We start from the raw sequence: 12956 nt of genomic DNA, 5'->3' as shown, positions 1-12956 counted from the left end.
TACATTATTATTTTTTTAACTAAAAATTTAACTGTGGTAAAATACGCATACCATGAAAGTTACCACCTTAACTATTTTTGAGTGTTGGGTATATTCATGTTGTTGTGCAACCTATCTCTAGAACTTTCTCTCTTGAAAAACTGAAACTCTGTGCCCATGAAATACCTCCGCATTTCTCACTCCCCCAAGTCATTGGCAACCGCCATTTGAGTTTTTTGTTTTGATGACTGACTGCTTTAGATGGCCTTGTGTAAATGTAATTTTACAGTATTTACTTTTTGGGGACTGGCTTATTTCACTTTAGCCTGTGTCCTCAAGTTTCATCCATGGTGTAGCAGATGTCATAATTCACTTCCTTTTTAAGGCTGAATTTTACACCATTATATGCATACACCACATTTGCTCCTCCATTCATCTGTTGGGCATTGGGTTGCTTCTACCTCATAATGTTTGCTGTCTATCTGTCTTCTTTGGAGAAATGTCTTTTCAAGTCCTCTGCCCACTTTTATTTATTTTTTATTTTTTAAAGATTTTATTTATTTATTTGACAGAGATCACAAGTAGGCAGAGAGGCAGGCAGAGAGAGAGGGGGAAGCAGGCTCTCTGCTAAGCAGACAGCCTGATGCGGGGCTCGATCCCAGGACCCCAAGATCATAACCTGAGCCGAAGGCAGAGGCTTTAACCCACTGAGCCACCCAGGTGTCCCATCTCTGCCCACTTCTCATTGGGTTATTTGTTTTCTGTAGTTGAGTTGTAAAATTTCTTTATCTATTCTGGATATTATACCCCTTTATCAGATACATGATTTACAAATATTTTCTCCCATGCCTTTTTACCTTGTGATGGTGGCCTTTGATTCAAAGAAGTTTTAACTTTTGATGTAGACTAATTTATCTATTTTCACTTTTGTTGCCTGTGCTTTGGGCATCGTGTCCAAGAACCCATTGGCAAATTCAGTGTCATGAAGCTTTTCCTCTGTATTTTCTTCTGAGTTCTTGTTTTTTTTTTTTTTTAAGATTTTTTAAATTTATTTGTCAGAGAGAGAGAGAGCGCGAGTGCACGCACAAGCAGGCAGAAGCAGAGAGAGAAGCAGGCTCCCTGCCGAGCAAGGAGCCCCATGTGGGACTCGATCCCAGGACCCTGGGATCATGACCTGAGCTGAAGGCAGCAGCTTAACCAACTGAGCCACCCAGGCGTCCCCATTTTGGGGGTTTTATAATTTTTAGGTTTTACATTAAGGTCTCTGATCCATTTTGAGATGATTTTTTATATAATAGAAGGTAATGGTCCAACCTCATTCTTTTGTGTGGGGATATCCAGTTTTCCTAACACTGTCTGTCAGAGAGACTGTCTTTTCCTCATTGAATGCTCTTGTCACTCTTGTCTCAAATCATTTGACTTTCTCCACAAGAGTTTACTTTTGGGCTTTCTGTTGTACATTTCTTTTTTTTTTAAGATTTTATTTATTTATTTGACAGAAATCACAAGTAGGCAGAGAGGCAGGCAGAGAGAGAGAGGAGGAAGCAGGCTCCCTGCCGAGCAGAGAGCCCGATGCGGGGCTCTATCCCAGGACTCTGGGATCATGACCTGAGCCAAAGGCAGAGACTTTAACCCACTGAGCCACCCAGGCGCCCCTCTGTTGTACATTTCTGGTCTGTAGGTTTGTCTTTGCGCCAATCCCACACTGTTTGGGTTACACTTACTGACCTTTATTCTCCGAACAACATGAGGTTCCAGATGCAAGTGCCAGTGAAGCCATGAACACTTTGAGGTTCAAAGGTGGGACAATGACATCTCCAGGTCTCCCGGCCAGTAATTTGCAGAGCTGGGCCTTTGAACTCTTTACTGTGCTACAAAACCTGTTGCCTCCTGGGCCAAGATACTTCACCATCAGGATTAGAGGACCAGACTTGAATAGGCTTTTCTTCATTGAAGGATCATTGCTGTTGGAAAGGAAAAAAGGACTAGTGTGTTAGGACCTCTAAATACATTTTTGATGATTAATGACTTTATAACTGTTCAGTAACTGCAGCTCTTTCATAACCTTGATTCCATGCATTCCACATTCCTCCCTCCGACCAGCAGCTCATTCTCTGTAATATACATTAGTCAATACTACAGTCTCTAATGCTCTGGTACATCTTTAATACTACTGTCTGCCCCCCAGCCAAGGCACTCTTTACCCTCTCCACCTTCCTCTACTTATATTTTTCCCATAGCACTCATAGCCTTTAACAGACTGAACACTGGCTTCTTTTTTAAATGTTTCTTCTTTTTGTCTTCCCCTGCCCACTAGAATGTTTATTCCCTGAAGCAGGGCTTTTCCTTTTGTTCACTGATATCTACAGTGTGTGTGTGTGGTAGCTAGCCTAATGACCTCCAGAGGTTCCTGTGCCTTAATTCTCAGACCTCTGGATCCATTACTTCCTGTGGCCAAAGAGACTCTGCAGATAGGATTGAGGTTAAGGACCCTGAGATGTGGAATTATCCTAGATTATCAAGGTGGGCTCAGTCTAATCACCCAAGTCCTTAAAAGCTGAGACCCCTTTTAGGCTGCAGAGAGCCAGAGAGATGGCACCATGAGAAGGACCCAACCTCCATGTTGCTGGCTTTATATCCGAAGGGGCCACAGTCAAGGAATCCACCCATGGCTTCTAGAAGCTGGAAAAGGCAAGAAAATGGGTTCTTCTCTAGAGGCTTCAGAAAGGAATACAACCCTCTTAACAGTTGATTTTAACCCAGTGAGAACTTTGTGGGGCCTCGGAAGCACTGAAAATACAATCATGTTGTTTTAAGCCACTAAATTTGTGCTAATTTGTTGGGGAAGCAATAGAAAACTAATATAGCACTCAATAAATATTTGTTCAAAGAATGAATGAAGGGGCCCCATATCAATGTTGAGAGTAAGGACTCATCCTCCTTATGAGGGAACAGACTCAGCAAGATGAACCGAGTTGACCATTGGCTCTGTGACCCCCAGTTGGCTTCCTGTGTTTCTTGTCTTACTGTTGTGTGAGAGGATGTTGGTTTGGTATTGACCTTTTCAACCACACACACCAAGCTGCCATATTGGTTCATTCTCAGATCAAGTGTGCTACAGTGTGGGTGTCTTTTGACTGGAAAAGGGAGAAGAATGAAAGTGTTGTTATGCTCCATATACTTTAGAGACATAATTAAAAATTTCAGTCTCTGCTCTCATATACAGCAAGTTAGAAGGGCCACCCAGCAGCTTCTTTGTTGTGACCTGCAAGAACCAGCCACCTTTGCCTTTAGCGTCTGATTTGGGGAACCAGACTTGGGAAACTCGCTGGCCCAGGTCATCCCAGGACCAGGGGCTGTTATTAGATCGGGGAAAGCAGTGAGCTGAAAGTTGAATTTCATACCATCAATCCCCAGACAAATCTCGAAACCAGTGTCCAATTGTTAATAATAAGGGATTGGTACAGGCAGAGGAGCTAAAAAGTCATATTCTTTGAGAATTGCTTGTGCAGACACCACAGATTTATTTCAGTGGATTTTGGAGTCTCTCTGCATGGTAGACTAGCCAAGGCAGATGGTGTGTGGAGCAGAAAATAGTGGGGAGACTGGTTTCCTCACAAAAAAATTTCAGTGAAAACTTCGCTAGGATGTGCTGGGGATGCTTCCTGGTCTTGAACAAAATAGAGACCATCCATATGAAAGGAGAGCGGAGAGCGACCGTAGCAAGCAGTTTGCATGAGTGATGTCTACAACTCCATGATACAAGGCAGCTTTTAATCTACAGACATTGACACATCATCAGTATTTTAAGAGTAACATCCTCTATATAAAAATACTCAAGAGCCTTATGCTTTATGCTCTGGACTCCAAGATGATTACACTATCTCCATGACTTGTTGTAAGAAGCCCAGATTGATTACCCAAGGCTTGTTTCCTGCATTTCTGTTTCCCTCTCATTTGACAGGTACCAGTATCCATTTATTCCATTATCTTCTGAGTTTGAATTGGAAAAAATAAGCTAAATCAGAGCAGTCTTTCTTGAGTTATAAAACCAACCATGTGAAGATGCTTTGAATTCTGTTTTGCTTGTACATAACTAAGAACCAGCTCCTCGTGGTAATTTTGCAGGTGATTAGCCTGTCGTGTTGAAGCATCCCTTTGGGAATGACAAAGGAACATGAGGTTGTATTTCTTTACAATCAGCAAATTACTCAAGAGAATTTCTCTCTCTTCTCCCCTCCTCTCTCCCAACCCCCAAAATCTCTAGAACGAAGATAGTTTAGGAGAGGGGTGAAATGTAAGTTTGGAGGAGATTCGGGGACTCCTAATCATCACCCTTTACATATCAAATGTAATCCGTGTACTGTTGTGCATCTGGGAGGGCTGGGGTTTTGAGGAGCACTTCGCCTCCATCTCTCCATTGGGAATGCCCTTTGTGTGTTTGGCAAGTTTCTTTTTATTCTGCACGTCCTAAAGCAAAGGCTGTCTCCTCCACAACGCCTTTCTTAATTTTTTTCTAGACACATGCAGGTCTTAGCTCCTGCTGTATCATGTTCATTAGCGTGCTTGGCACTGGTCTCTGTGTGTCTCCCCACCAGACTTAGCCCCGAATGAGCAGAGAGGCTTGGCTGCTTCATCCTTGAATCCCTGGTGTTGGCGCGTGATGGCAATAATGGTAAACACACTGTTGTTACAGTCATCACTGTGTTCCAGGCCTTGTTCTAAGCAGTTTATCTGAATTATCTAAAATGCTGACCACTTTAGGATGCAGAGAAAGGGGAACCCTCCTACACTGCTGGTGGGAATGCAAGCTGGTGCAGCCACTCTGGAAAACAGCATGGAGGTTCCGCAAAAAGTTGAAACTAGAGCTACGCCAGACCCAGCAATCGCACTACTGGGTATTTACCCTAAAGATACAAATGTAGTGATCCAAAGGGGCATGTGCACCCAAATGTTTATAGCAGCAATGTCCATAATAGCCAAACTATGGAAAGAACCTAGATGTCCATCAACAGATGAATGGATAAAGATATGGTATATATATACAATGGAATACTATGCAGCCATTAAAAGAAATGAAATCTTTCCATTTGCAACAATGTGGATGGAACTAGAGGGTATTATGCTGAGTGAAACAAGTCTGAGAAAGACAATTATATGATCTCTCTGATTCGAGGAGTTTGAGAGGCAGGGCAGGGCATCACGGGGTGGGGGTGAGTAGGGAGGGAAAAAAATGAAACAAGATGGGATGGGGAGGGAGACAAACCATAAAAGACCCTTAATCTCACAAAACAAACTGAGGGTTGCTGGGGGGAGGAGGTGGTTAGGTTATAGACATTGGGGAGGCTATGTGCTATGGTGAGTGCTGTGAAGTGTGTAAGCCTGACAATTCACAGATCTGTACCCCTGGGGCTAATAATACATTATATGTTAACCAATAAATAAAAATGCTGACCACTTTAAAGAAAATTATTTAGTAAGACCCAAGTGTTAGATATGGTATTAAAAAAAAACACCGAGGTGGCCTGTGATAGGTATGCGGCAAACAGTGTGCCGAGCAGCACTGTAAAATGAACGATATGTCCATGGTAGTAGGTGCTATTTACTGGGACCCACTCTGGGCTAGAGCTGCGTTTGTATAATCCCAGATCAGCTTTCTAGCAGCCTCAAGCAAAGATCAAGCCTAGTTGCTTTGGGCCAGCCAAAGCTTTGTTATCCATTTTCCTATGTCTCAGTTTTCCCGTCGAGACAATGGGACTAATAGTACCATTTCAGAGGGTTGTTGTGGGGGATTCACTAAAATGGTGAACAGTGTCGGCACCTAGCAGGTGCTCAGTGAATATTTGTTGAATAGTACAGTGCAGCTTTGCAAAATGCTTGGCCCATACTAACTTGTTGACACAATAACAACAACAACGGCTAGTATTAATCCTTCACTATGCGCCAAGCAGCTTTCTCAGAGCTTCACATGGATTTATGTAGGAAGAAATGTCGTCATTTACATTTGACAAGTGAAAAAACTGGGATCAGAATGGTGACCTGTCTTACCCAAAGTAGCAGAGTTTGAAAGCGAGTTCCGTAATGCAAAGCCTTGATGGCTTTCTACTGCGTCTCAGTTTGCCCGTCTGCAAAATGCTGAGTGTAAATCATGTTCTATATGTGACTTGGAGGTCAGCCCTTATGTAACAAGTGATGCCGAATCTGTCCTCGTTTGCATAATTTGGGAGGAAGTTGTTCCAGCTGGTGAACAAGCAAACAGCATTGTCTGTGTTACCCTGGAGCGCCAGCTCAGTTGAATGACGGAAGCCAGCTTGCCTGTTTCCAACCGTAGGCAGTAGCTCACAAGGAATGATCCAACTATTGCTAAAGCAGCTAAACCATGCCTTGGAGGAGGGGGACCCGTTTTACCTTTATTCTAAAAAATATTCATGACAAACCTGCCTGTAAGCCAGAGTGTTAATTTCACTCCGAGTGCATGATACTTTGTAGCTTCAGTAGTTCATGCTTTAGAAGAGGGGAGGAGGTGCTGGGAAATCCTCCTTCCTGGCTTCACAGCTCCCAATGCAATGGGATGCGATTGAATTCACAACGCTTTCTCATGTGCGATTTTAAGGAATCTTCAAGATCACTTACTTCTGAGTGGTTTTGTTGGTTTTTTTGTTTTAAGCAGTGGGAACCTGCTGGAAAACGAGATTTCACACCTAACTCCCTGTGTATGAAGTCGGTAGAGACTTGGCAGGGCGTCCTTGCCTGTCAGCCCCTCCTTTACTGGGTCCTTCATCCTTAGCATCAGGGACCCTCCTGCTGGGCCCTGAGACAAGTGTCTGAGATTACCCGGGGGCCACCCACCCACGTCCCAGTTCTCAAGCTCCAGGCTGGCCTCAGCCCCCAAGGTGTGCAGTCTAGCTGGGCACCTGGTAGCCTCTTGGAAGTTGGGTCTTTCGACATTGTTTCTGGTACATTGTTTCATTCCATTACAATTAATTTACAAAGGAAGCTAATCAAAGGTAGGGAGTGCTTAAAGTAGCAACCATTTTAGTAAGCAGTGACATCTTCTCTATTCTCCTTTTGGGTTTATGAAAAAGGCTGTTAAACATATGTTCTTAACCCACCTCCAAGTTGCTGAGACATTCTGTGCCGCGTTGCCAAATTCCGTACATTCCAGTGACTCCTTCTTCTCCCTAATGCATTGCTAAAAATAAGAAAACTCATGCAGAAGCATATGTTGTAGTTTGCCTTTGATTTGGGCACAGATCATCCAAGTGTGAAAACAAAATTGGTCGCTCCTTCCTCCTGATGCACAGATCTGCACATCTGCACTGTACTTAGTGGGGGCAGTTATAACTCCCGATTTATAAGGTTTGGCAATTTCACGAAGACACTTAATACCCAATATCTCATGTGATGATTATGGGAGACATACAAGGACTGCCACAGCAGGTAGCTTCATTTATACCCATTTCACAGTTGAGAAAGAAACCCAAATGTGAGTCTCCTGTTCCACAGATTTCAAATGAGGTTTTCAACTCCAGAACTCCTCCTGCTCTTTGGCTGACCATCTCCCTCTCGTTTTTAGACAGAAATGGAATATTAGCAGTTTTGTTGTTATTGCCAACCCTCCCACCCCCTTGGGACTTCGAGTAGTAATACAGCCACTATCCCCCTTGTTCATCTTTTAGAGGCACTTACCCTCTGGCTGCAGAATTGCAAATGTGGAGTGTCAGTCCTGAATTCTCTTGAGATATTGGGGCTTTGCACTGGGCATCTCCCCTTTGCATTCCAGGTCCTGCCTCCGCTTTGCTTTGTGCCCGGGGAGGCTGACTGCCATAATCCCCATAACATCTTGTTCCCTAGAGGCTTCTGATTCCTTTGTTCCGTGGGAACATTGGCAGGAGGATGAGTAAAGTTGGAGAGTTTATTCTCCATCTCCCTCACTGGGGGATCACCACAGGCTGGCCGTTTCTCTCCACCGGAGGTCACAGTCCTGTAGGATGCCCCTTTCCACCCAGCCGTTTTTTTTTTTTTTTTTTAAGATTTAATATATTTATTTGAGAGAGAGAGGGAGACGGGGAGGCAGAGGGAGAGGGAGAAGCTGACTCCCCGCCAAGCAGGGAGCCCGATAGGGGCTCAATCCCAGCACTCTGGGATCATGACCTGAGCTGAAGGCAGATGCTTAACGGACTGAACCACCCAGGCATCCCTAAGCCTCTCTGACTTTTGGTTCTCTCTTTTTGCAACCTCTCTTTCTGCCTTCCTTCAGGCCTATGGGGTGCTAACAGCTCTCCAGTAAGAGGTCCCCATGGTTCCTAGACCTGCAGTACTGTAACATCCCCTGTGGCTAACCCTAAAACTCCCCCCCGTATCTTTGCCAGTAGTCCCTTCTTCGAGCTTTTCTAAAGCTGTGCGGTTGAGGACATTACCTCTGGCTTTCCCGGGCTCTGACTGATGGAAGTGTCTTCCATCACATGTTGTCCAATTCTAACGTCTTTCCTTTTGAGTCTTCCAGGTAGTGAGGACTTACTGGAAAAGATTCTCTGCATTGCCTTGTAGACAGTTCCCTTTCTCTAACTTTCAAATATACGCTTAGCAGGAGCTAGGGCTGAAGATTATGGACATGCACCTGGGATTCTCAAGTTTTATGTAGGTCAGAATCACCTGAGGAGCTTGTCAGAATTGCCCATTCCTGGGCACCTGGCCCCAAAGAGGCTGATTCTGGAGACAAGGCGTAGGGCTCAGTTATCGTCAGGGTTAACAAATGCTCAGATGAACGTGACATAGGTAGAGTCTGGACCATGTTTGAGAAACAAGCTCGTCAGGCCAACCGACTGCGTCTGTGTCAGACTCCGTAATGGGATTCATAATCTTCCAGTTCGATGAGATTCTGCATGCATGTATGCTCCTGTGTGTTTAACAAGGGAAATTTTGTTGAAAAGAACCATTAAACAAGACAGTGCTCTCTGTCTTTCCCCTTAATAAAACTGGTCGATGATGGTAATTTCTCAGTAGGCTTTTGTGTTTTGATGAATCTCTTTATCTTAGAACCGTTTTCTGCCTCTCCCTCCACCCATCCATTCATCCACTCATTCATGAAACATTTATTAAGCATCTACCCTGTCACAGGCACTTTGCTAGGTACTAGAAATGCCAAGCCTTCCCCGTCCCTAAGCCTCCCACAAGTAGCTGGAAGCAGACATGTGTTTGTGCCACCTGTGACAAATAGGATTTTATTTATTCACTTAACAGAGCTGCATCAAGCACCCAGTATCAGCCAGGGTTGTTCTAGGTGCTGGGGCTCTAGTAGTGAATGAAACCATCCAATGGCCCTGCACTGGTGGAGCTCCAATTCTTGCATGAATTCTCTAGTGCTAGACAGTATGGGGAGAAGTAAAGGACGGGACTTTTACCGGCACCTGTGAGAGGCTGGTGGGCATTCCGAAGCTGGAACATTGTCGGACTGACCACCATCTGGCAACACTCACATCACTGTGCCGTGCTCAGCAGTGTGCAAGGCTAGGTTTTCACTGAATGCCCCCAATTCCTTGCCCACAAAGATGATCGTTGTAAATTTGAGAGGACAGATTAGCGAATCCCAGGACTGGGAGCAGAAAGGGCTCACGCATGAGATGCATAGCTCAAGACAGCAGTGTTTGGGAGTCCATTCTGGTGTAGCGGTCAGTTTGGAGAAAATATTTAAGAAAAGCATCGGATGGGTTGGGTATACGGGGAACACAGGATGGTGAAGACATAATGTACGAGGAGCAGCTTTTGGGAGGTGCTGAGGTCATAAGAGTGGTGACCTCAGGACATGAGAGTCCTTATAAAAGAGACCCCAGACACATCCCTCCCTACTTCGGCCATGGAAAAAGACAAGCAGCAAAGAGAAGGCTGTCAGTGAACTGGAAAGTTGGTCCCACTGGACTCCAACATCTGCCTCCGCTTTGATCTTGGACTTTCCCAGTGTCTGGAGCAGTGAGAAATAAACTTCTGTTGTTTATCAGCCCCTCGGTCTGTGATATTTGTGATAGCAGCCCACACAGACTAGGACTGGCCTTTGTCATCAGACTTGGGTTCACATCCCACCTTTGCTACTTCCTGGCTCTGTGACCCAAGGCAAGGATATCGCCACAGTGTCCACCACTCCTTGTGATGATGATAACGTCACCTGATGGAGAGCAGTTGTGAGGGTTCAGGGAGATCCTGTGGATCAAGCACTTAGCACAGCACTGAGGACTCCTTGTCACCAAGCCTGTGTAGCTGTGGTGGAGGGAGTCAGTGGGAGGAGAGAGAGCCACCTGCTTATGTGGAAGATTCCTTTTAGGGCAGCCTCAAGACGAAGGCCACAAGAGTCCCTTTGTCCTCAGCAGCTGCCACATGTTCCATTCTGTGACAGCCAGGGAGAGACCAGAAGCATTGAGACCTGTAAATCAGGGTGACAGAACAGGCCCTAAAGGAAGGCACTATCATTAGGATTAGGGTTTTTGAAACCAGGCCTGTGAGCTGGGCCGGGGTGGGGTGCTGAGCCCGGGAGGATTTAGGTAGAGGCTTTCAGCTTTCCAGCTCTGAAGGGTGGGCTCCACCTACAGTCCTGGGATGAGGCAGAGCTCCCCAGGCACCGTTACACATGAAATCGTTGTTAATACCTATGCACCAGCTGATTTCAGAGCAATTACATCATTGTCTTGGGGAGTGCCACCCAAGTATTTTCTAAAAGACCCATAAGTGATTGTAACGTGAAACCAGGCATTGGGAGCTACTAGGGCAGAACCTTTGGGTGGAGCGAAGTTGTACTGTTTGGTAGTAGAGGCAGAGTGTTGGGATGGGCTGGACATGACAGTGGAAGCCATGGGGTCTCTGGAGACTGGGTCTCTAAGTTCCTTGAAACTGAGACATGTTTTTGATTTCCAAAGAATGCATCTCTGAATTTATTCAGCATCATTGGAAAGGTGATGTACTCTGGGATAAATTTCTTTTATGTCAAATATTAGTAGCGTGGTAATTTGTAAGATAATTCGCTTCTATCAAAACTTACTTTCTAGGCAAGAGATAATACCTTTCTTAATATAGAAGTTTAAAAGAAATTAATAAAGGTTTACATATTCTTGATTTATTAGTGCATAAGGCATTGAAATTACGAAACCCTGTCCTCCTAGGTGATCTATATTATAATAGCTTCCGACAAAAATGCTTATCTATTCTTAGGACTTTTTTGCTTCTTCTTTTCTTGTTTATTTTCCTTCTAAAACATTTAGCCTTATCATCAATCATAAAATAATGCACTTGTTCATTTATCCAACAAATGTTTACTAGTAAAGTTTTTTGTTGATTGATTGGTTTGTGTGGAATATATTTAGCATGCACATAGAATTTTAGTGGCTTTTGAAAAAATCACGTCTTTCTTTTGTTCCTTTGGGATATGCTTCCTGGAGGGGTCTGAAATAAGGTTGGAAAAATTATATCCAATTCTTCCTTAATAATCCTTTAAGTATCTTCTGCTGTGTGTTTCAGGATGGTGCCATGGATAAGTAATTTGCAATGGGGAAAAATGAACTTGAATTATATAAGAACCTAGCAGTTATGTTCTTGAAATATGTTCGTGCCAATATGTTCGGCCCCAGGGGGCCACTGAGATATTCCACGTGGACCCGAATTTCTGATTCCTGGTTTCTTTCCATCCACTCCTGCTAATTGTTTCAGTAAGTAATTTTCCAGTGTGGAAGCAATAGATCATTGATCATCTAAGTAGAGCATAGACAGTTGGGAGGTAGATACACTTAAACATGGTGGCAGTCTTCACCCTGCTTCACCCCATTTTGCACTGTTCACTTTCATTTCCCACCAAATACAGAGGCTTTCCACTGAGGGGTTGGGAGTAGGACCAGGACTGCTCCCTTTGAGTGTGCATGGGCGCACAAGTACACACACGCAGATGTGTGCACACACGCACTTTCTTTTCTCTCTTCCGGGGACTTGTATGTGCCCTTAAGTGCTCACTTGGCTTATCAGCCCAGTTAGGTGTTGTTAAAATTTGATCACTGTTGAGCATCATTAAGCTGGTCCATGGACACAGAGGGTTGAGCAAACAGACCAGCCAGTTAAGGATGTCCGTCGGTGGGTGTTTTGATCTGTTTTTTTCAAGGTAGCCATGGAAGGGAAGAGAGAGCTTTTTTCTTTATTCTCTTTTTTTTTTTCTTGTAGAGAAGATGAACCAAAAAGTGTAGTGTATATTCACCTTAAAGGTCACATGTATAAGTAGAAAGATTCTTGAGGACATTATCATATTATTACAAGATAATCTCCTACACATACCATGCTTGTTGGCACTCTGAAAGCAAAATGACATTTTTGTCTGGGCTCTTCAGTCTTGATAGAAAGAAAAAAAAAACAAAACAAAACCAGGAACTTAGATGTATTTTCTTCAAGGCAAGGTCTGTGAAAATCCTTTTATGGAGCTTGTGTGCCAAAGCGTGCTGTGTGAAGTCAGCCGGAGGTCATTACCGTTTTTATTAGGTGATTATATTATAACTATGAGTTGGGCCTCAATCATAAGCATATCCTTTATGTGTGTTTCTGAACATTCTGTCTCCAAAGTGCTAAATTCCACATTGGAATATTGATTGTCTGATGCCTGAGTTACAGCCTTCCTCAAATCTTGAATTAGGCCTCAGGGTCCATGTGTCTTTCTGGAGATAAGTTCTTCTTGTAAGTGGGAGATGTGAGGTCTTAAACAGTGGGCCCCACAAGGTGGGAAACCAAAGGCACACTCAAGTACCATTTTCCCCCAGGTGAATCAGGAGGTATTAAACACACCATTTTATGGCATATATAAAGAAATTGTCATAATTTGTAAGTGTCCCTGAATTTCCTCTCGGGTAAAGCAAACATTAATGTATTCCTGCAAATGTTTATTATTTTCATGCAAATCTAACTGAATAGTTTTTCTTCCATTCTTTAGATGTTTTTTTCCCCCACTTAACCAC

This window comes from Enhydra lutris, unplaced genomic scaffold (assembly GCF_002288905.1).
Source record: "Enhydra lutris kenyoni isolate GAN:26980312 unplaced genomic scaffold, ASM228890v2 scaffoldscaffold9, whole genome shotgun sequence".
NCBI classification, from domain to species: domain Eukaryota; kingdom Metazoa; phylum Chordata; class Mammalia; order Carnivora; family Mustelidae; genus Enhydra; species Enhydra lutris.
This window is presented reverse-complemented; position numbering follows the sequence as displayed.